Genomic DNA, 23,983 nt, shown 5'->3' with positions numbered 1-23,983 from the left:
CAAAAATAAAGGCCAGTATCAAAACATTTTATTCCACATTTTTAACATATTTCTCACATAAAATTATTTCTTTCTCTAGCTGTTACAAGACACTTTGCATTTAAAAATGACACAGGTAACGATATTGCTCCTGGCACTCTGCAACAGTACAACATGGAATTCTCCTACGCTCTCTAATCTTGTCTTGTACCATTGAAACTCCGGATTATGCTACTCTACATCACACTCCATACATATGTATAAGATGAAAGATACACATATCCTCTCCATTTGATCCAAAGAAATCCTCCCTTACGAAAATTTAAATAAACTTCCTACCATTTTCAGTAACATTTCCCTCTCATCGTCCATCAAATCGTTTGATATTCATTCTCAAGCTCTTCAACTCTTATCTACATATCAAATTCCAAACCGCGAGCACCATAAATGTTGATCCGCGGATCGTGCTCGAACGGAACCGGATGCCGCGCGTTTGACACGTTCTAATAAAGCGCACCACGTCGATAGACGATCCACGTACGAGTTGAAACGTGCGTATTCGTGTGGAATTGCCGGCGAATCGTTTCGTTCCAATGGAGAATGCGATCCCCGACATCGTCATCCTCGGCCGGTTTCGCAATTCTTTCGTTTCTTACGATAGCTATCGTGCCGAATGAACCCTGACGCTGTAACAAAGACTGTTATTGTTATTGCCCATCTTGACGGTTTCACATTCCGTACGGTGTTAATCTAATGGCTTTATCCTCCTTTCTTTTATTTCTTTTACTGGTTTTCTAGGTAAGACGAATCGTGTCCCTTTGGTGGTTTATTGGATCCAGCTTAAAATAGGGAATCATCATGAATGTCTTGTCCGGACGAATAAAAATATGAGAATTTTCGTAGATAATTCTATGACGCTCGCTTTCGAAGACAAGAAGCTATTTTTGAATCGGTATTTTAATATTTAGACGCGAGATCGTTTTGGACGATACCCTAATATTACTTCACTGTGCATTTATTTATAAACTCTCTCGTATAACTCTCAAATTTCGACTATAGCTATTTCTATATCGTTGCATAATTATATATAGAAACTTGTATATTGTATATTTATCGTAATTCCAGACCCTAGAGGACTATAGAATTGACTTGGTTTACGAAAACAGCCTACTGTCGCTCATCCCCCCACATTACAATTATACCGCACCGTCATGTCGGACCAACTTAAGATCAAGTTACCTGCTTTAGTCATCTTTAGTTGCTTCTAGCTATCTTGTATTTATACAGAAGTATTTATACAGAATTGTTGCGGTTCGCACGAAATTGCATTAACATTCTACGAAGCCTTTTACTGGATTCGAAAATAAATCGTGATGCAATTTTGATCGCACTCAACTCTACCGGTTTGATTATAAACCTTTTGCCCGCTCGACGATTGATTCTAATATTTCCACTGACTCACGGTTTATCTTTAGTTTGCCTGGTAATATTTTCGTCGCTTGTAAGCCGGCAGAATCAAGAACAAAGAAGGAAGCGGAGAAAAGATATGCTTCTAAATTTTGAAAACGTTTTCGCTTTCGATTCGCCGATCGGTATCGATCGTCCCGCCCCACGGGGATGCTTTGCTCATTCCTCCACTTATATTTAGCCGGCCGCTTTAATATTTCGCGCGGAACTTTCTCAATTTTCGTCCAGGCCGACGTATTTCCATCGCGGAAACTCGGCCCGCGTTTAATCAAGTCCCGGGCCCGCGAAAGATCGGGATCCATTTTAAAATGGGCGGTGACGAGTGGTGCGAGTACGACGGAAGGGTGAAAAGGAATTTCTGTCGTCGCTTTGTTCACCGTATCGATCCCCTTTTACCCGTCCTCAAGTAAACTAACGCCAGCCCGTAAAATTTCGTGGCTCGAAACGTCGCACAGTGCGCTATGTGAACGAGGATTCGGAACAAAGATCAGAAATGCATATAACGTGCAGTTTTCTTGAAACTCGATACCAGACAATCCGACGTGAGTGAAAGTCTGTCTAATATTTGTTAGTATTTTCTCTGTTTCCTGGCTTGCTTGAAATATCATGAATATTTATTTCTTTGCCTAACCGCGTTGTAACACAGTGACGTTTAAATAAATAACGCCGACGCTGTGAACAATCTTTCCATTTTCTCGTAAATGCCATGTAGAAATTACCTGTACTCCCTTCCGTCTTGTCAAATATCGTGTTGATATTCAGTAAAGAGTAGAATCTTCTTGTAGCTTTTAAAATTTTCCTGGGAAAAGCGTCGCCAGAAATCCATTTTTCAACCAAGTTGCGATAATTAATGGATTTCACAAAAAAAAAAAAAAAATAATAATAAAATAAAAAACATCCAGTGTAGCAGTTTGCAAGAGAAAAATTATATAGAAATATAATACAATACCTTCTTGATACTAGAATCAAAATTACATGCTTTGAATCGTTTTCTTAAATTGCTCTTTAAAGAAAGAAAGACATTTTTTAATTGGACAATTAATATTATACACGTGTTTGCTCAAACTCGTTTAATGTGTAACAATGTTTAATGTTTAACAAAGAAGAATGTAGAATGAATGAGCGAGCTAATGTTCAACTGAATAGATTTTGGCGTACAAACGATTTTTACAAATCTTCTATCGATTTTTTGGAGAATTATTGTGTACATTACTTACTTGCAGACTGATGTTATCATCGATAACAAGATCAAAATCGAACAACGATTATTTCGATTTTTCTCCATTATTTGTCGCACTATGTGTCGTCGTACGATTCGAATTGCAATAGAAAATGATTCACTTTGATCGGTGTTGCATCCCTCACGAGCAACTGTTTAACGTTTCTCTGGAGTTATAGTCGCACGTGCGTGCACGTGATTGGAATGGCTTGCAAATTGCATCGTGCTGACAGCAAGCGTTTCCTCGACGCGGATGGCTTCATTTACTCTTTCCCGGTCGTTGCACAGAGAATGCCTTCAAAGTAAACATTTGTGTCAGCTTTTTGCAAACTCTATATGTATATGAACATGATCGATCATTTCGACGCTGGAAACATTTACATAGATTTTTTAGAGGGTGGAAAATTTTGGAATGGAATCCATATAGGATATTGAAATTTTTTGATCCGTGTATTTAAACAAAGGTATGATAAAAAAAAGGTTGGGACAGATATAGTCACGATCCAAATGTTTCAATCGAATTACACGTGTCGTTAACCTACGCTGTTCATTCTGAATTATTTTCTATAGAGAGTGATTCTAATAACTGGGACGTACTATAACTTTATCCTATAACTTTATAAGCAAAGTTCACGGAAAATGTATTCGCTTCGTTATTTTCTTTTCGTTGGAAGATTCTTATCTTTTTAATAGTCTATGTTCTTATTGTTTCCTCTGTGTCACACGAGTGTACGTATGCACGGTGATAGGCAAAAGATGGCAAGGACAGTCGAGAGACCTTGCTCGGAGGTTCGCCGTTTTGACGTTGAACTTCAAAGTTCGAGGTAGTTCGCGAAATCTTTGTCTACGCAGAAGCTTCCAGATTAAGACGTTTAAGAAGTTTACCCGCGTAATCAAAACGACTTCTCGACTGAGATTGCACTCTGTCTAACAACGCTCGAGAACCCTTGACGTTTAAGAAGCCTGCAAGTATCGACGAGTTAACCCTGTAGATACTTGTAGCAAAAATCAACGGCGATGTTGAAAAATACGGAACAGACTTTCTCGTTTTCTTCTGTTCTCCATCAACCGATCTATTTCCATTCTTTAGAATAATCTTCCATACTTTCGATACAATTATAAGTACTATTAATTCTATATATTAAAATCACGGAGAGCGGAGATGTACATATGTTTGGGAAAAATACACTAAACCTGTTTCTGTTAAGGAAAAAATTCGATTGAACAAATTTGTCCTAGCAGATGAAAGAATACTTTGTGCATCAAAGAGTTAATAGCATCCTAACATTTCAAAATTGTAACTTCTACGAGTGTTCGTGATCAAACGCTAACGCATCAAGACTCCCCTATGCCATTCCTGATCTCTGAACAAGGCCATTGAACGAGCGTCCCGACTGTCATTAGACGTCATTGCCTAACGTAGATAATGTCGAGGGACGATTAATTCGCGGCCACCCTCTTGGGAACTATTTCGGGGCCGGCTCTTGAAATTATTATAATTCAAAGGAAGGTAGTCCCGTGTGTATCAGCGCAGGAGATGCCGGTCTAAACGTTATAACGTAAATCCTGACGGTGGTCCCAGCCTGGCTTAGGCTATTCTCGATATGATAATTAGCATTAAACGTACACGACCCTGGCGAGTATTTGTCCTGGTTAACAACACGTTCGTTTAACGCCATTCTCCTCGTTTTCTCGGAATGGAAATTATTGTTCGCTGTCGACGAAAGAGCGCGTTTCCCCTCCGCAGTTTCTACCCGAGAGCCCGTGGGCTATGCTTCTGTCGCGCCACGATAAATACTGTAGTCGCAAGAACCACGCGAACTTTGTGTAATTTCACTGGTCTCTCTGCAAAAATATCAGTTTGCTCGCCGCAAGTGAGAGAGGAAGTATCATACAATTGTCTTGGTAATTAACTGACACGAGGTGCTGGTAAATTCATCAGAAAATTGGGTCGTTGAAAAGCTTACTTCGAAAAGAGCCACATTTTGAGACGATGCAGGGTCTAGAAAGCGTTATCCGACTAGGTAAGAATGGCGTAAAGAGGAACGACAGAGAGAAATCACCCGGAGAATCCAAGTATCGCGATCATTTAAATCCTCAATTACTCAGCGGTCTACTAGAAAGAACAGTCTCAATTTTTCTGTCCGGCGCTGGAGGAAATTCTTCCTGAAAGCGAAGCTGCCTCGTTACTCAACATCTTAAGCCGCGGTCGCGAAATAAATAATAATCCGTACAAATAACGGTGTCCGCGTGATCGTGAAAACCGAGCGACTCGAATGGATGGAAGGAGTCGGCTCGAAGAAAATGCACGACTGCAGCCGGTAATTCCGCGTGGAGCTGGTCGTTCGCGCACCAAGAAAGCCGGGGAATTACGGCTTATCCGAGCCTCGTTGGAAGCTCGTTGAGCGAAAAAGAAAAAGATACGGCGCTTAGATGTGCAACCGCTGCACCGGAAAAGCAAGGGGATGCAGTGGCCACGAGGCAGGAAAAAACGGACCAAAGATGGTCCGACGGAACAAAGAGCTGCAACCAAGCCACCTGTAACGAGCCTCAAAGGGCAAACGTCTTGCTTGGAAACTTTGCTTATACCACTTCGATTTTCGAACCATCAAAATTGTATATAAGCTTGAAGGAGCTTTGAGAAGTACCACCACTAATAAACCACCGTGTTTTTACTTTATTCTTTGTTCGACTTTACTTACTTACGAATGAAAAGTTTCATTTTACCATGAAAAAATATGCTAACGAATAGAAAATACTGTAACGCGTAGCTCTGAAAACACCTAAAGGTAATTTCACTTTACGAAGTCAATATGCAAATAATAATCGTAACGAATAGTACGAATAAACACGACGAGCATTGACTCTTTGACTAATTACCCTTTTTACCATATCAGCTCTTCAACGCTTCTTCAACATTTTTTATCGACCTTCTGTTTTTTTTTTTTTTTTTTGTTGATTTTTACTTCTCCTATCTATTCTTTAGTTGTTTTGCGGTTGTTGTCGTTTCTTATTTGGTTTGCTACTTTGGGAGCGGAGAAGGTCCCTTTACGAGGACACAGTAAATACCCGGGCCGGAAATGGAGTCACGATGCGAAGGATCGCACCGTGTCTGCCTGCATTCACCTTTAATTATGTTTCGGATACGAGTAATTACGGGACAATACCCGCAGCCGTAATTAAATTTCATTAATCCATGACCGGCGAAGCGTCTTCTTTCCGAGTTACGTTTATCTCGAAATTGTGTGAATATTCCGCGGACGCAGATTTTTCACTTGAGAGTAACGGTGAAGAAGATGTCGTAGCTGTCCTCGGCAGGTTATTAACATTGCTTGACCTTAATCCTGTGAAACCAGTGGTTCTAATAATTTGGTTATAGATCACGTTACATCTGAGACTTCAATCTCCTTCTGCTCCAATGCCAATTTTTGTATAAAAAGTATACAAACATACATGTTTTATTTTCTTAAAATGTTTACAAAAATCCTTTATTAATAAAATGGATATAATCCGCAACTATCAATGTGACAAATATATTCTCTTAAGACAAATTGAGAGATACATCCATTGTGGAAGAAATATAAAACATGCACAGATAAATAAACTAACACAATAACTAAATAAATGGACATTAATTATAAAAAGTAGTGGGAATTCTTTGTTTACAGAAATAATCATAAGCAATATTAATTATGTTCGACATATAGAAATGTCTGACGTTCGACGAAATATCCAAAAATACACATGATATACGTTTATGTCCAGTCCGATCCGAAAATATATACGCATTAATATGTCACGCGAAGCTATTCTTCGTTTGCGAGCTGTACAATGTGATTGTTCAAAAATATTTCTAAAAAGAATTTGCACCTGTCTAACAGATCTGCCGTCATCTGCGTGGAATTAATTAAAATTTACTGCAGTTATAGCCGAGTTAATTACTTGAAAGTTAATACTCTTTTCTGTTAAATAATTTATGAATTTGTTCATACATAGCATAAATTAAAAGCACGATCCATCTGTTCCTCTTTTCTGCATTTCCTCTTTTCTTTGTCCCTTCCCTTCACCCTTCCCCTTCTCCCTTTCGTCTGCTTCTCCAAAAAATCAGCAAAACGTAACATCAAATTTGCTACTCTATTAAAGTTCGCACAAGGGAAGAAATTGTAACGGAGAAGAAAGATAACAAATTGAGCAACAGGAAAGCGGCATTTACCCGCGCAGGAAGAAGTCGCGCCTAGCAAAGTGGAAAATATAATTGCACCGTCACCGGTCGGACGATTAATAGCCCGAATGACGCGCTTTGCATGCAGCCTCCGCCGACACAGACGCCGCGCCGGTTCAATTGTTTTTCACGCGTGCACCCGATTACTGTCCTCCAGAGTAAAAGCGCGACGCGAACGTGTCGCCGATACCGCGACCCGGAAACTGAAATTCGAGGCCGCCGCGTTATTTACCCACCCACGTATCGCTAGTGGAACAAACGTAAATTTTACGCGGCGCACGTTCGCAGTTTCGCGTCCCTTATACGTCATGTTTTCGCAATTTGCTCCTTATCCCCCTCGATACTCCCTGCTTCTTCATTTCCAGAGGTGATATTTCTTTGAGAACAAGTTATTTTAGAAAATGTATACTTCTAATATAATCGCTTTTTGCACATTGAACATTGAGGTTTTTCTATGACCAGCCAAATTTTTTACACGACTAACATAATAAATTACAAAGTAGACCTTCACATCGATCATATGAATTAATATTAATTTTTCTTTCTTTTATCGTAGTTCCTCACATTTTCTATCCATTTATGGGCGATCGATTTAATCAACTCTACAACTTTCTCAACGTTACTGAATACACTGATATCAGTGTACAAAACATTAATAATCAGCCACGTATCGCAATCATATTTAAAAAGCGATGGTATTTGTATTATAAAATCTGTTGTAAATTATATAAAATAGAAACTACACGAATACTTATTGTTCTCATATTATATTTTTGTCCGTCTTTTAACTTGCTTGTCTATTTTGCAAATTGTTTCAATGACTTATTCTCCCTTGTTTCTTAACATGATATCTAAAAATTCTATGCAGTTATAATAGATTGCAGCTTGTTTCCATGACAGATTCTTATTCTCGATAGTACGAAAGGGTATGCTGATCATCCGTAATGTAATTCGGAAAAGAAACGCGGAACTTTCGCCGTAAAGATCGTTCCGTGAAAAGTTTCAGTGCGGTCCCCATCAACCCCTGCCTCGTCTATGATGGTTACTCACCTCCATGTTTCCTTCCGGTCGATAGTCAGAAATTTCCTTTTAAACGTGTCGCGTCATAAAACATGCCCCCGGAAGTTAAGATCGTCTCCCTGTAAAGTCCGTCGAACTTCAAACTTCATCGGGCTTCAAAGATTCAATTAGATGCTTCGCGTGCGATATTTGACGGCAGAGCGATTTTTTCTTCTAAATAAAAATAATAATTCATAGTGGCAGATGGATCATCCTTGGAGTGGCATCTGATAACTGAATCATCATGTCCGAATAAATTCTCGTTATTCGATTTCGTTGCTGGAGATATTGTTTCACTGAATAAAAACTTGAGATATCGTTTTACTGAATAAAAGCCTGTCTGACATTCCTATGCTAACAGGAAAAAGGAACAAATCTAGAAATCCACGCACATTAGTGTTGCTTTACTCTCGAGAAATTATTCCAAAACTTTCTGGGAAGATTGAAGTTGAACCTAAATAAGACTGTCGTGACTGAAGCGGTTAAAAGCAGCGGGTGAAAGAAACCCGAGAAGAAAAGGGAAGACACGCCGTCGGTATCCACTGAATTCCACCCTTCGCTTTCTACGTTTCCTGTTCTCTCACGGTGGTTTCAAGTTTGCTTCTTTTATCAACCTAGCCAGCATCCGCTGACGTGATTTAGCCTTTTGATAGGCGGTCACCGGGTGTTGACAAAGGCATCTATCTGCGCGTTTCTCACCGTCCGACTCGACCTCGATCTGACTACTGGCACTCGGCCGGCGGGGCGACTTAACGCGGGTGCGTATCGATTTAATTTGTGACCCAGGCCATGCCGATTGGCCGATTCGCCACCAGTTCCTGGCCAAGAGGTGCCGCAGGAAATAAACGACGGGGTATTTCGGTTTCTTCTGACTTCGCAATTTTCGAATGACGCAATACTACATTGACGTCAGTCGAGTCCAAAATTTGGACAACACGAGAGTTTGACAACACGAGTGGTTTATATAAAACTACGTATGTAGTACGTGGTTTTATTTGCAGCGGATGGTAAAATTGTTCGAAATTGATAGTTAGAATGTTCGATTAAACAAATTTTGAAACGTTCGCGTTCAGTTACTATTGGAACATATACATACATACGTATGTATACGCATATACACACATGGATACGTACAATCACGTTTCCCAATAAAAGTGAAGATTAACTTAATACTACGAACGTTATAAATATTGATATAGTAAATAGTTGATTGTTTATACGTATAATTAATTAATGAAATTAATATCCACTTTGACTTTTACGAACTACGTTTAATTATATCTTAAGATAGATACGTGTATATAATTGAAAACTAAAAAATTAGTTGTATATGAAAAGGAAAATTGAAACACGTCGGTTTAGTAAGTTTGGTAGTTCTAATATTACAGTAGAATGATACGTTACTATCCAGACTAACGCACATCTCTATAAATCTGAAACAGATATCAAAGGAAGTTAAGTCGTTTTATCATCGCAATCGTTTCCTCGATTAGCATAACAAAAAGGGCCGGAGAATGGCCGTGGTGCGAGAAAAGTGTGGGGTACACGCGAAATCGCTTTATTCCTTGCAGATACTCGAATTGTGGGAGTATACTTTGGCGAACGGTGAAGCGATTTGTTATTCCTTTCGTGCAAGACACTGGGTGAATTATCGGTGCTGTTTCTACTAGTAGCAGCGTTATAGAACCTTCTTGGATGGGTATGAATAACGTTGAATAGTACGAGCTATTGAACATAAAAGATTACCATTCGTGGGTGATGATTATTTTGTCTTTTCTAAGCTTCCATTGATTATGCGTTTCTTACGTTTCCACTTAATATTCGAAGCTCTGTATCCATGAAAATTATTAATCTTGTTATAAGCATCGTTCCATCAATATCTTCATTCGCCACTCTCGTTTCGTCTTCGAAAACGAAACTACGTTTCTCGAAGATGATAAAGCATACGTAGAATTGCCGTAATATTGGTTTCTCGGGAACAATCGTGTTTGCACTTTGCACTTGCACTTTGCACTCGCACTTTGGAATTACACTTTACGCGAACGTTTCGTAGACACTGCGGTGTACTTCTTCACGGCAGACCTGGAACTGAGGGTTTCAGGCCCTAGTGTTTCCGTTTATACTGTTTCGCTTGGCTGATCAAACTGATGACTCAACTCGGAAGTTCTAACCGGATGCTCAACCCGGACACGATTGTTCCCTTAAAACCAATATCATGGCACTTCACCATCCTGCAATCGAGAATTGTTTTTCGACTAACGGAAAAAAGTAGGACGAATCCATGCGTTTATGAAGCAAATTTATATTCCAGAAGAAAAGCAAATGCTTACGTCAATATATAGAAGAGCTTTCCAAAGAAGAACGACTCTATATCTGTCGAACCCACAAAAAGGTAGGAAAATTTCTTTCGGTCGTTACTTTTCTACTACTTTATACAGCTCAATGACATTTGTATACTCGTAGTGGAAATCCACCAAAATAACATTAATACTGTTCCATCTAACAAATTTCCATTAAACAAGAACAAAAGCGGGCGAACAAGAGCAGAGAAAGGATTCACGATTTCTTAACACTCACTCTTGCTCGACGCCGTTCGTCCTGCTTGATCGGACAAAAGAGATCCTTCCTCGGCTTTGAATTCCAAACGTGAGCTGCCTCGCGAGCTAATTGATCGAAGAAAACTGAATCAAGACAAATAAGGTGGCCGATTAAATGAAGACAAACGGATCTGCTGGCCAGCAAATTGCCGGAGCAAGATGCATCCGCGAGACCAGGCGGCGCGCCGCTCTAAAGTGGCGCGATTAATGGAAGCTCGCTTACGGAGCCATTCGTTTCCACACCCGGAGTTTATTTGGAAGAAATTAATCGACCGCGGATGAATCGTCCCTTCAATGTAATGGAAACGCGTTTGTTGACCTACGAAAGAAGCTTTATTGAAATTGAGAATTTTAGGTTATGGTTATGCAACGCGAGTGAGACAAAGTGGTCCAGGAACTACAGGCGCCGCTGTATTTCGCGCGATTTAATGTTTCATATTACTCTTGTCCATGAACGCACCGGCTAACTTCTTTGTCAAATTTAGATTCGATGCAAGAGAATGACGTAACTTCGTTCAGATTTCTTGAAATAGTAATAACGATGTGAGCTTTGATAGTTGTACAGTGGCGAGCATATGTACGGACTCACGAAAATATACCACGCGCTTATAGACAGCTTTTGTGAATATATTATGCCAAAATTGCAAAATGACATCGTCATTCGTGTCTTTGTCATTGATCATCGTTCCTCGGACAATTCACAGCAACAGATCGAGTGTCAACAGGAAAATTAATGGAATGAAGCTATTTTTCAGATAAAAGGGGAAAGACAAATGTTTGTCGAGGAAAACGAGAACTTTTATTTCGTACTTAGACTCGTCGGAACGGGTTTGTGTTAAACTGTGGCGGACAAAAGAATCCTTAATGAGACAGGAGCAACAGCGACGCTATTGCATATTCCGGAAGATTCTTATTAAACCGGATAACATTTACACGAGTCTAAAGGAAACGCCGCCGACATCGACATTCTGAATCTTAACTGGCCGAGTCTTTTATCGGATCAAAGCTAACCCGAACTCAAAGCTAACTCCTTCTTGGGGTCAGTTTTGTAGTTAGTCACGCTCGTCCACGAAAGTTAACTCGCCCTCGCGAGCCTCTGCTAGCCTTTTGCGCCTGTACGTTTCAATTAAGGGGCGATTAAAATGAATCCGCGGTTTTGTACGCCGGTCAAACGGCCGTCGAGAAGAGCTTCTCGAGAGCAACGAGCTTTCCAGACTCTCATCGTCCGAACTATCCAGATTTTCGTTGAATTCTCCGTTTCTCGCGCAAATCTCCTACGAAGATAAGCATCAAGCTATTGTATCGAGATTAAAGGATATCAAGCTGAAAAGAAATTGACGAAGTACGATGAGGAGGAGCGTGTGAAAGAGGACAGAGAATGAGAGTATCAACGAAAGCTTACCCGTGTTCGCTCATATTAGAGTAAATCGGGGCTCGAATCCCGGACAGCAAACTTCCAAGTTCCCCCATTCGCATTGATCCCGCGTAAGCATACATCTCAAGCAGCATTACGCGCAGAATTATTTACCTCTTGCTAGCATCCACACCTCCGAGGATCCTGACATTCCCCGCGGAGCTTTTCGCGACTCCATCTTATTAGATGTTGCATCGAAAGCTTCGACGCCGTGATGAAATTTTCGTGCTGATCCATCGAATTATTAGAACGCCTGGAGGGATCTGTATCGATATTCTTCGGATTACGAACGACGCGAGGTATTCGTTACTCGATTTGCTCGCTCCATACTGCGCGACATTCCACGGATAATTAATATCGCGCTTAATCATCCTTCACGTAACGTAATATGTACATAGGACGCAGAATTTCACGTGTAATACATTTTACACGATTAAAATTAAAATATCTTTTAAACTATTTCTTCGCTTAAAAAATATCAAGAACCCTGAAAACTCGAAAAAATGTGCTTGAAGTAAGAAAGGCTTGAATCACAGCATTCGCTGTTCCAAACCAATTAACTTTTTCCTTGACACGATTTTTTCTGTCGATGAAAGTAGCTAATAATAGGATATAATAGAACTTAATGAGAATCTCAGTCTTTCTAGCTGTTTTATTAATATTAGACACAGGAACACGATTTTTTGAAGATAAATATAACAAATTTTGTTCAATGTCAATTCCTCTGAAGATCGTACCTCGATTTTCCACGATAGTTCCTTTAATAGATGTTTTGACAATCGATGTTTTGTATCTAGGCATCCAAGATGAACGAAATACTGTGCATAATATCCTGTAATAGCGTGTTAATTGGTTTAGTTTTCAAGTTAAAGGTCGACGAATATGAAAAATGGAATGCCGTTGGTTAAAAGAAGGGAAAATTAAATAGATGAAGATATCCCATTAAAACTACGGCGTGCAGATTGTGGTTAAAAGAAAAGAAACGGAGGAAATGGAAATGTCGGATGGAAGCTGAATATTCGTGAGCGAGTGTCAGGAATGAACGAACGACACGTCGAAACGTAGAGGATATTGTAATAGCGGAATAGGAGATGTTTCGAAAATCGAAACGAAAAAATCGAATTTCTACGACCAGGCGTAGGATAGAATAAATACGAGACGGTCCGATGGGACTGTCTTTGAGGGTTGAAATTCATGAAATTCAGGAAATAAATTTAAAATTCTGCAGCGAAGGCGACGTTCCGGTACCTCGAATGAATTGGAATTTTTCAATAGGAAAAATGCAGATCTATTTAACCAGCTTTTGCAAAAAGATATTTTTAACACATCAGAGTTCATTGGAAGAATATTTTATTTAATTCTGATGATTTTCTATCAGCAATAAATATATCTGAAGTTTGAATTTGAAAAACTAATAATGGACTACATAAATTATTTTGAAAAACACCTTGATATCGTCGTTTTAAGAATTTTTCAATCGCAGAGGTAAGAATTCTGATGATTTTCTATCAGCAATAAATATATCTGAAGTTTGAATTTGAAAAACTAATAATGGACTACATAAATTATTTTGAAAAACACCTTGATATCGTCGTTTTAAAAATTTTTCAATCGCAGAGGTAAAAATTTTTATAAATCGAAAATGATTAATTACTTGTTGGAGAAGTGCGCTGAATCATATGGAAATTGCTTTGATCAATAAATATCTGGTGCAATATTTTAAAGAAATTAAGCGTAGCTTCGCATACACCAACCTAGTACGAAAATCTACACAAGCAGACCACCCGAAGCAGGGTAAATCGAGCGAGTAAGAGGAAGTTGCAAGAATCGCGAACAAAGCTGTATGCCAGTAGCACGACGTCGATTTTCACCCTTTCAGCCTTCGGCCAGTCGTTTTCGACGTGGTTTACTCGAGCCTCTCGATTAAGGCAGCCGTTCTACGTAATTATCCAATCGATTTCGAGGCCAGGACTCATCGTTTCTTCCGGCGTATCGGTCGGATCGACGGTCTCTCCTCGTTACCTGTAATTTCCAGACAACCCGCCGATCTAATTCAGTCAAGGTGTTGATTCGACGTGATTAAATGTATCAATGGGTCCTTCCTCGGTTACCTCGGTATATCCACGCAGCGGAATAGAGAAGGTGTAACCGACAATTTTCGACGAGGATGAATAGTTTGCGGATAAACGAACCAACTTGTCGCAGCGAAATGAGTTTGCTGGGCTGTGGTCCGTCTGCTCGACTCCCCGTCCACGAACCAACCGGTTTCATCGGAATTTCTCATCTCTGCGCTTATTCGATCGTCAACCGATCAGGCAAATCACTTTCACACTGAAAAGTTCGTCGATCCTTTCCTTGCGCCGTCGCTATGAGAACCGATTTGTTTAAGCTCGAGCTCGATGTTTTCGAACGAGTGGCATTTGCTTTAAAGGGAACGCGTACACGCAAGATGCAGTAGGAAACACGGTGGTTAGGATTAATTCGAGGAGTTATTTAATTTAACGAAAAATTTAATAAATTAAAAAAAACTGTCTGACTAGACTCGTATCATGTAACTAGTTAACTATCGGAATATTATTAATACCATGCAAGCTGATATAATTTTTCAACAAGCATACTGAGTTCTTTGTGCTCGATCTTAATTTCTTTCATTGTTACAGACGTATGGAAGAATGTTAAAATAAAATTCCGAAATATTTACCAATTTCTCTACTGTATCATACGCAATCGCTTGTGAAATTACATTTTTGGTCATATTCGAAGAAGTAGAATGTTTGGACAAACATTTGAAACAACTGAAAGAAGTTTTCCAATTTCCAATTAGACTGGTAGACTACGTGTAAGGAGGCGTTAGCAGTAGGATGTCCAATTAATCCAGGCCAGCTTTATTACCGGAGGTCTAGTGCGGTCTATGGTTCACCAAGGCACACAAGGGCATGTCGGATTTATCATGCCTAATCGGGCAGCCGCAGTCGTGGTTGTAGAGCAATCGTCGCCGCGACGGCCGTTAATCCGTGTCTTCGATCGCAACGCTCGCTTTTTCACCGATCTGTGTCAACGTTCGATCATTCCACGTCAGTCAGCTTTGGGCGAGTGAAAACTCATGGTCAAACCGCGATGTTTGTCGACGATGCGCCTACAACAGACGGCAGATCTAAACAAGATCTTTCGACCGTAAAAGCCCCGTAAAAATTCCTACTACGAAACTGGAATTTTTCGTTGGTCTCAAACGTCCATGTCAGTTGAATACTCTACGGACGTTTTCATCATTCTGCAATTTAAAGCCACGATGATAAAGGATTTTACAAAATTCTGCCAGTTATTCGGTTCACTCCGGCGCAGTAATAACTTCTCGCGAGAAATATCATTCGACAAGCACAGGCCCGAAAAAACGTTTATCCAGTAAACCGTTCATCTTGAGCGTTAGAAAAAGAACGGTAATAAATAACTGGCGGTACAAACGTTACGCTTTAAACCTGTGAACGTGACTACACTCGGCGCTCGGAAATGAATTACGTTATCATAATTGCGATAACCACACATCAACGTAGCATTGCATAGAAACAGCCCGAGATCCGCAAAAAAATTTCGCCACGGGTCATGGCCGCGCGTTATCCGACTGCGTTATGAGATTTCGCCGTAAAACAGTACGAAGAGACGAAGTAGCTCCTGCAGAGCATTCGTAACCAGTTGGAATTTCCATGTTATACGGTTCCTTAGATATGATGAATCTCATAAGACAATTGAATAGCACGTTCATGGTGTATTTATAATGGAAAATTCAAAACGGGACAATTAAATTCTGGCGAGAAAATTTCTCATTTTATCCATATAAAGGAAAAAAATCTATTTGGAGAAAAAACTTTGTACGTGGCCGTATACGATGTTTCAAATATATTTGATCATAAGCGTCAGAAAAGATCGCGAGTTCCTTGGAACGACGTTTGAGAGAATAGAAAAAAGGAGAAATTCGTGCCTCTAAGATACGCTTCGAACAAGCGGCGTGCATTGTGCATTTCGTTAGCAGCAACTTGCCGCCTGGAATCGGAGACGATACTTTTGCGAGCTCGTTATCGAAATACACTCTGTAGAGGAAAGCCGATCGCAGTGTTTCGCTGATATCTGGAAAAACACGACTATCACGATGCTGCCCATCGTTAAATTTTGCGAGATAATGTTCCTATTGGTTTCACTCGTTGCTATAAATAATCCAAAAATTGCAGAAAAATGTTTAGGAGCACCATCGTTCTTTTGCCGAGAACGCTTCCTTTGCTAGTTTTCAATTTTCATATTTCAGATTACATTGTAGTATCGGAAATTTTGTTCGTTTAGATCTCTCTTGATACAAAACATATTTTAACGGTCTATACCCATTTCAATAATTTGATGTATATGAAATACAGCCTTTCCTATTTGTATTACAAATTACGAATTTTTATACCAAAAGTCTCCGGGTTCAGGAAAAATCCGTACGAGGGTGCTGGACAATTAAATGAATCGGATTTTCTAATTCAGAAGCCAGTACTATTCTCAAGGACGAACGCACGCGAAGCTCTTAGAATCAATCGTTTCTACTGCCAATAAACTCAAATCCTGACACTCGATGAAACGTGAGAGTGAAAATACGCGGGATATCGAGAGATTACGAGGTAGTAGGAAATCGTATGAGAAAGAACTCTCGATGCATACCGCTACGATCTCTCGCAGCTATCGCTTCTCGAATTTTCTTTCATTTCTACGTCACCGCGTCCTAAGTATACAGGGTGTCCCAGTATCGATGATACAATCGACAGGAAAATGATTCTATATGAAAAAACAAATTGAAAATATAGAATAAAATGTTTCTATATAACGCTTCGTTTTTCGGAAAATAGAGTTTGAAATATTGCCAAATAGGTATACTTAAAACTTGACAAATTTCGAACTGAACAAAGGCGAGTAACCGATAGGAGATTGTTCTATGCGTGAAAATAAGTCGAGATAATAGCCATATTAAAACAGAGTCTTAAATGAAACAAATTTTTATAGCGGGAGACCAAGATAAAAAGTAGGAAAACATTTGCGACAGTAAAACGAACAGCAGAGCCGGTAAATCTTGCGAGGTATCGTTGAGTCTCGACGATGTGCCAGGGAAAATTGGGTTCGTGCATCGGGGCGGTCTGAGTACTCGGAAATTTTATTTCGACCTCCTAGCGTAGTCGAAATGCACGTCGTAAGTATCGTTGAATTCTGGGAATGAATCTTTTAGCATCTTGCTTATAGAACCGCGGTTTCGTCAGTTTCGTGATTTCAGGGCAAATCAATCGGTCGAAAAAGGGAGAAAAGAAAGAGAAAAGGCAAGGAGAAACTAGTCTGAAAGGGTCCAACGAATGAATTTTAAAGGACGGGTGGATATTTATTTAAAATACTGGAAGTGGGAGTTGCTTCCTTATTCCAGCAGACATTCAACTGTTATTAAAGACTGAGTCTTATCGTCGTATGGATTTAATAAAAAATTATGGGCAGAACGTTAGTTTTGCAGATAATTGTTATAGCCAAAGATACAAATGGCTTTTACGAAACATTTGCGACCTTCGGTTCGATTATGTTAATGGATATCCCAGCTTAAAGGTTTAATTTATGACCACATTATATTGTTGTCGCGCGATATATTTATAGTTGACAACATAGCTCGTATAGACACGCCGACCAAATGGCTTCGCCGATGCAGTCGCCGCTGTATCGTCTCTACGCGACACGTGCGATCGTGCTGCGTTTACCACGTCAATGGAAATCGTTTCCAGTTCGATGGAAACAATCGTGGATTCACGTCGATTCGCTTTGTCGACGTGGCATTGCCTTTGATGCTGTTGGCCCTTTGAGTCCATCGAATTTTCGTTTCTTATTTTACGCTAATTTTCTTATTCTAGTATAATGACTTTTCACAAAGGAAAACCAATTTGACAGGTTTTCTGTTTACCTTTTTTAATTGCAGTTAAATACAGTTAAAAGTCAAGGCTGTCGAACGAAGAGGAATTTAGCGGCAAGTTGCTTCGTAATTTGGGTAATTCGATCAATGGACGCGAAGAAATTAGTTTTTGTTTCGAACAGCGTAACTGTCTCCATGGGGGATTCGGTAAATTTCAAGGAAAATACAATTTCCAGCATTGTTGCATGAACGCTTTAGCGAGAAAGGCAAAGGCCACTGTCAGAAGCTTCGAGTTCTTCGCATTTCTCGCCCGAGCGAGCTGCAACTCCTTCAACCCGTCAATCCAACGCTGCAATACGCTCGAGCGTGGCGTTTTTGCACCTTTGCAAATTTCATTGTAAATCGTGCACAGCCAAGCATTTTCTTTCGAACATTGACGCGAGCTCTGTCCTGCCTCTGGAGCAATCACGTGCACACTTCAAAGTGAACCCATCATAGGCGAGAATCCTTCGAGGAATGTCGTATCGTCTTCTCGGAGCTCTCGACTGGATGCACCATTTTCCGGAGAAAGCCTTTCGAAGTGAAGTCCAGTAGTAAAATTCGAAGAGCCTACATTTTTTAAACCCTCCATCATCTGCCAGCATCTTCTCGGTGGTAATATTTTTAGGATTAGAATTTCCCTTTGCCAGTAAAAAAGGTTTTTTATTGATAATAATTCTTTTATTATCAATGGTACGAATACATAGTTTTAGGTCGTTGCTGCAATTTTCGCGATGACTTTTGCTGAAAGAAACGCCACGTTGATTATCAGACTCCGTTCGATCCAACGTGATTTCTTGATCAGTTTTTTGACGACCTTCCTGCATTTTTCATTTTTAGTATCACGAAATTCGTTGCGCCTTTTCGCCGAATTAGTAGCTACGACTTCAGTCGTAAAAACTCACTAACGCTTTGATTAACATTTCCATTGCTCGCGAAGACGGCGAGACTCGAAATGGCCGCGAAAGGATTTCCATTTCATTACCCGATAGCTCTTGGCCAGGGTTAATTCGAAATTCCCCGAACGAAATCGACTTACTGTCACGTCTCGCTGAGAGGGATGGGGAGAAGAAACCGGAGTCTCGGTAGAAATTTATTAGAACTTGTAACAGATAATGCACCCCAGAGATGCAACTTCCGTGCGCCAGGCGTGAACTTAAGCGCATTAGGAGATTGAAGCACGTCCGTACCCGAGAGGCTGTTGCGAAACTTAAACAAATGTCTGGTCCGCTATTTATCCGAGCTGCTTAACAAACCCTTCGAAACGTACCATGCCGCGATTACTTCGCGAGAACGAAACGAAGTCGTTTGAAGGTTTCCACGTCGCGTCAGCATCCGAAAACGCATTTCGTGACAAGATAGAAGAAGCGAGGTTGCCTCGACCAAGTGATGAATAGACGTAGAATGTACGTGGTGTTTCCAAAGTATATCTCAATGAAGTGGGGGATAATAGGCTGAATGATTAAAGGAGCACTTCTTGTTTAAGAAAATATATTCACGTGACAGGTCCGATTGCTTTTCATTATAGCGACAGAACTCTCAAATTATGCAATATAGAAAATGGCTATCTATTGGCGAGTATTCACGAGATATAAATTAATTAGAAGTAACATTAATCAATTGCATGTGAGAAAAAAGCAGAGAAAAATCGTGATTTTACAAATAGTACTTTTTAAAATCTACGTTTATGCTATCCACGTGTGACGAATAAAATTTATGGAAGCTGAATACTGGCCGTATGCAGAGAAATTAAAAGATATACCAAAAATGGAATTGGTCAGTTTGACTTTTGAGTATATCAATCGATAACTAGATTTCTATAGCTCGTAATGCAAAAGATGCTCCTCCCGTCATCGCCTATTTGATTAATCTACACTCTTGAAACACCTTGTACACGTACAGTTGTTTGATAAACTGTCGAAAACGAGAAGAGTGGTTGGATTTGGAAACAGGTCTGTAGTTTCAGTCGTAGATCTAATTTCTTAAAGAGGCTGTAAGCTCTTGAATCTTCTTAGCTCTTGCTTTGCACACTGTTTTCGTGAAGTTTCTTAGGGAAACGACTACTATTTAATGCACGTTCCGTAAAGGATCAATTGTAAGAAGACACAATAAATCCTAATCCCTAAAGGAACATTCCCCCTTCTTCTTAAAATCTCCGATTTATTCCTCTGTCGGAAAATAATTCATAGCTTGTATCTTATTTTTTGCTCGAACTCATCGCCTACTTCGACTGACCAACGAAAGTATCAAGCTGTGGATCGTTATAAATTCTACGAATGTTTCAAAGGCCATAAAAAGTCCGTTAATTACGAACTAATGAACGATGTAACAGGGGTCGAGGTGAAACGATACTTTCAACTTTATTTCCACTCCTTGAAAAGTTGATAGTTAAGAGACTTTACGGATGAATCGCGGCAACGCGCTTTTATGTTCGAAACACTTTAATCGAGCACAAATTCCGGCGACCAGAAGCCTGCCACCCTTTTAAGTTCCGGCTTCAGCTTTCCTTGACGAGCTTTGTGAAGCGCTTTATAACCACCTACCTCTTTGTCGCGGGTCTTGTAAACGAAAAGACCCGGTAAACAGTGAATTCCACTTTTTATCGAAACCTGTTCTCGTTCTTCGAAGATAAACCGCTCTTGTAATTGCATTACGCGATAACGTCTCGTTTTTGCCAATGCTATAATACCAGTGTCTCCTTCTTGTTTCGCTATTTGGCAAGTTGGCCATCTTTTGAGACGATTCTATTCGCTAGACCAGCGTCTGCTAGACCACAGCTAGGTCGAAAATTCTCTGAAAGGCGCCACCTGAACTACGACGCTGGCTTTTTTATTCCAACGATTCTCTCTATAACAGACTAGAGCTCTTGCAAAATGCGATATTAGGCTCGGAAAAAGAAGATGCTAACCATTCTTGGCGCCAGTTATCGGTAAAAAGACGTTTCTAAGCGATATTCGCACAATCGTACCGTGCTAATTTCGTATCTGCGAGGATTCTGGAGAATCGTCGAGGACGGAGGGTGAGAAAGAAACGGAAATGAATCTTCCTCAAGACTGTGCCGGTATTTTTCTCCGGCGTGATTCAACGGTGGCTCGCGGTAGAACCGCTATTACGAAGCTGACAATCTCGCGACCACCGTGCCGCTCGTCGTTGAATCTCCACGGAGCGGTGACAAATGAACAGAGACAAATACTTGCTGATAGAAGACGGCCGAAGAGAGGGACGAAGGATTGCGCTTCAATCTTTTAACGCGATTAGCTTGCCAGCCTTTGCTGAACCGGGAGGAAAAAAGCGACGGAAACGGGCAAAAGTCTCGGCGTTTCCCGTTCTTCCGCTTCCGTGCGCTCTGACAGCGCGTTCGCCTGGTTGCTTTTGCCGCTTAATTCTGTTCCCTTCTTTGCCATTTCGTTAAGCATTCGTAGTTGAGAACTTCCCTCACGGGACCAAGCCATTCCACCCCTTATACCGGTGGAAGTAGCAATAATCTATCGCGCAGAGCCGAGTGGGTAGAAAAATTTCAAACCAGCGCTACGAGATTATAATTGAAGAGATCAGCGTTTGTGCACAAAGGCGATCGTAAATTTAAATCTCTTAAAGTTAAATCTCATAAATTTTACATGAAAAGAAAAGCATTTTGTCATTCAGCTATCGTAAATCCAATCGTATCATCAGTCTCTATATTCGATATACAATGCCATGACACCACGATAATATCATTATTACATCACGATATAATTATCGTTCAAGACAGCCAATACCTCGTCTATCTTTCAGGAAACATCTGATATTTCGTAAAGAGAACGTATGACAGGCTACAAGTCTGCTAATAGAATCAACAGAAGAACAAAATTGTCTTAATAAGATATGATCAGATCCGCGACACAGAACGGTGTTCTTGCATTACATGTACTCGTGGCGCCGTACGGCCGCTTAATGGCGCGCGAGCCGGATTTTACACGAGAGAGACTCGACCGTATCGCGCGAACTTAATGCCGACTTCAGTCAACACGCGCGGCTTAGCCCGATAAGCTTAGCCCCTTGATTCCGCGTCGCGCGGCGTCCTGTTCCCTGTCACCCGATTTCATCTACCTGCTCCTCCTATTACACTCTCTTCAGTCATACCAACTTCGCTTATTCATCCTTCAAGCCGCGCGAAATTCACGAACGTTGGTTCGTGATTCGCGTGTATCTAATGACTCGCCCCGTCACGATACGCTTCCTTTGAACACCACAGGCGATAACTTCGGTTACAACGCGACTTTTTCGCTTTCTCTCGATGTCTGCTCGAAGAAACTTGTAACAAGTTCTATAGAGAACCGACTGATCTCAACGAAAAGTTGTACTAGTTGAGGATAATATAACGTTAACTTTCAAACGCATAGTAACATACGCTCCCTTTTATAGGTACAAAGACAGAAGAGGTAACACTGAACGAGTATCGGGAAATTAAAATCATTGGCACGTTATTATTATTGCATTTGGAATATAAACTATAAAAATTCATATATTCATATATTCGATATTATAATGATTATTAAATTAAATAGCTTCCTCGTCTATAATTGTCACATTTCTCGATAATTGTTTAAGTAAAAGACTATAAAAAAGTGATGTAGGATTTTAAAACAATTTTTCTATAATTGTGATGAGATTGAGGTTTCGAAATTTAAACGAACGTAACTCGACGCCTTGGGCAGGTTGTTAAGAGAACAAAAGGCAAAATTGCTTGGTAGATGGTTAACAAGCCAGGAAATACGAAACCTTTTTCCCGTCGTTAGATCTCAAAGGTTATTAACATTACGAAGCCAGAATTGGCCGAGTCATCGTTGCAGCCGGCAACAACAGGTAGCCTCGCGAGGTTCGATTGCGCGTATTAATAGCGGCCGACTGGTTTTGAGTTGCGTGGCTCGTTTCTGAAAATTCGCCCCGTTAAAAAGTTCGCGTTCCAGTCACGAGTGCGCGAGGCTTAATTAAACCGAGCGCGCAACCGACCGAGGAAGCGGCGAAGCCTTCCAATTAGCGGGAAACAACGTGATCAACGGGAACGATAAACCTTTGGGTTCCTCGAAACGTCGACGAAAATTCGCGTTTCGATCCGCAACTTCGATTGGATCTGGCTGCGGAAGTGGAACTCGTTGCGCCACAATGGAACCGTGTTTTCGGAGAAAGTCAGAAATGAAAGGAAGAAATTGAGATGGCGAAAAAAAGAGAGAAACACGATGGAATTGTAGAGAAGTCAGCAGTAACGCGCACAAAGTATCGGGGGATAGAGTTGCAATCTTGCAGAACGTTTTGTGGAGGCCGACATAAGCAGACTTCGAGCGGTTGGGCATGAAAGTGAGTTTCACCGATGCATAAAAGGTGACCGCCCGATTGTGTGACCAGTACAAACCAACAAAATGCCATGTGCGAAGAAATTTTTTAGTATACCGTGTCTATTTTTCTACGTGATTTGAATGAAGGTGTGATTTTAAGAGTAAACGATCTAATAAGTATTGCAATAAAATTGGTGTAAGCTTCGTAGGTTTACGATGCAACCCCGTTATTCGTACCCGATCGCAAAAGGAACTCGAGTTGATCCGATAAATTTGAATCTCTGATTCTCGCTATTTGCCGGTCCATCGTTTCTCCCACTCGAACAATGAATCCATCTATTGGAAGTAATTAAGTGCTCAAGCCGGATTCATCGGTGATAAGTGGACAAATTATACGGTCAAGTAAGAACGATCTGTACCTATGGTTATCACTCGGCTGGATAAACGATTTCGCTAAAAGTCGTTTCAAAGATCGCGAAGAAATTTCGTCGTCTTTTTTGGTTTCTAGATTCCTTCTCGCTACGGCCGATTTAATTTCGCGTCTGGAAGATGAAACAGGAGCTCGTAATCTGTCATCTGCAACGACCGCCCGACCCCTAACAACCAGTTTCGGGGAAATAATTAACTCTTGTATTACCCGCTCCTGTTTGCTCGAGTGCAACCGAGTAAATTGTGTTTTAAACAGTAACTAACCAGACTAGAACACGAGCATCTGTACCTTTGCACGTTATTTTGTCTCTATTTTATTCCCTTATAAGATTTTA

At 40.5% G+C, this 23,983-nt stretch overlaps 2 protein-coding genes across 6 annotated transcripts in view; one reads left to right on the top strand and one right to left on the bottom strand.

The window, feature by feature from the left end:
- The window catches only part of LOC126924390 (putative aminopeptidase W07G4.4), a 213,603-nt gene that overhangs the window by 106,520 nt on the left and 83,100 nt on the right, over positions 1-23,983 (top strand). The window lies entirely within an intron of this gene.
- Positions 1-23,983, bottom strand: part of LOC126924393 (alpha-2B adrenergic receptor-like) — a 127,378-nt gene that overhangs the window by 98,949 nt on the left and 4,446 nt on the right. The window lies entirely within an intron of this gene.

This window comes from Bombus affinis, chromosome 14 (assembly GCF_024516045.1).
Source record: "Bombus affinis isolate iyBomAffi1 chromosome 14, iyBomAffi1.2, whole genome shotgun sequence".
NCBI classification, from domain to species: Eukaryota; Metazoa; Arthropoda; class Insecta; order Hymenoptera; family Apidae; genus Bombus; species Bombus affinis.
The sequence above is the reverse complement of the archived record's forward strand: the minus strand, read 5'-3'. Positions and strand labels throughout refer to the sequence as shown.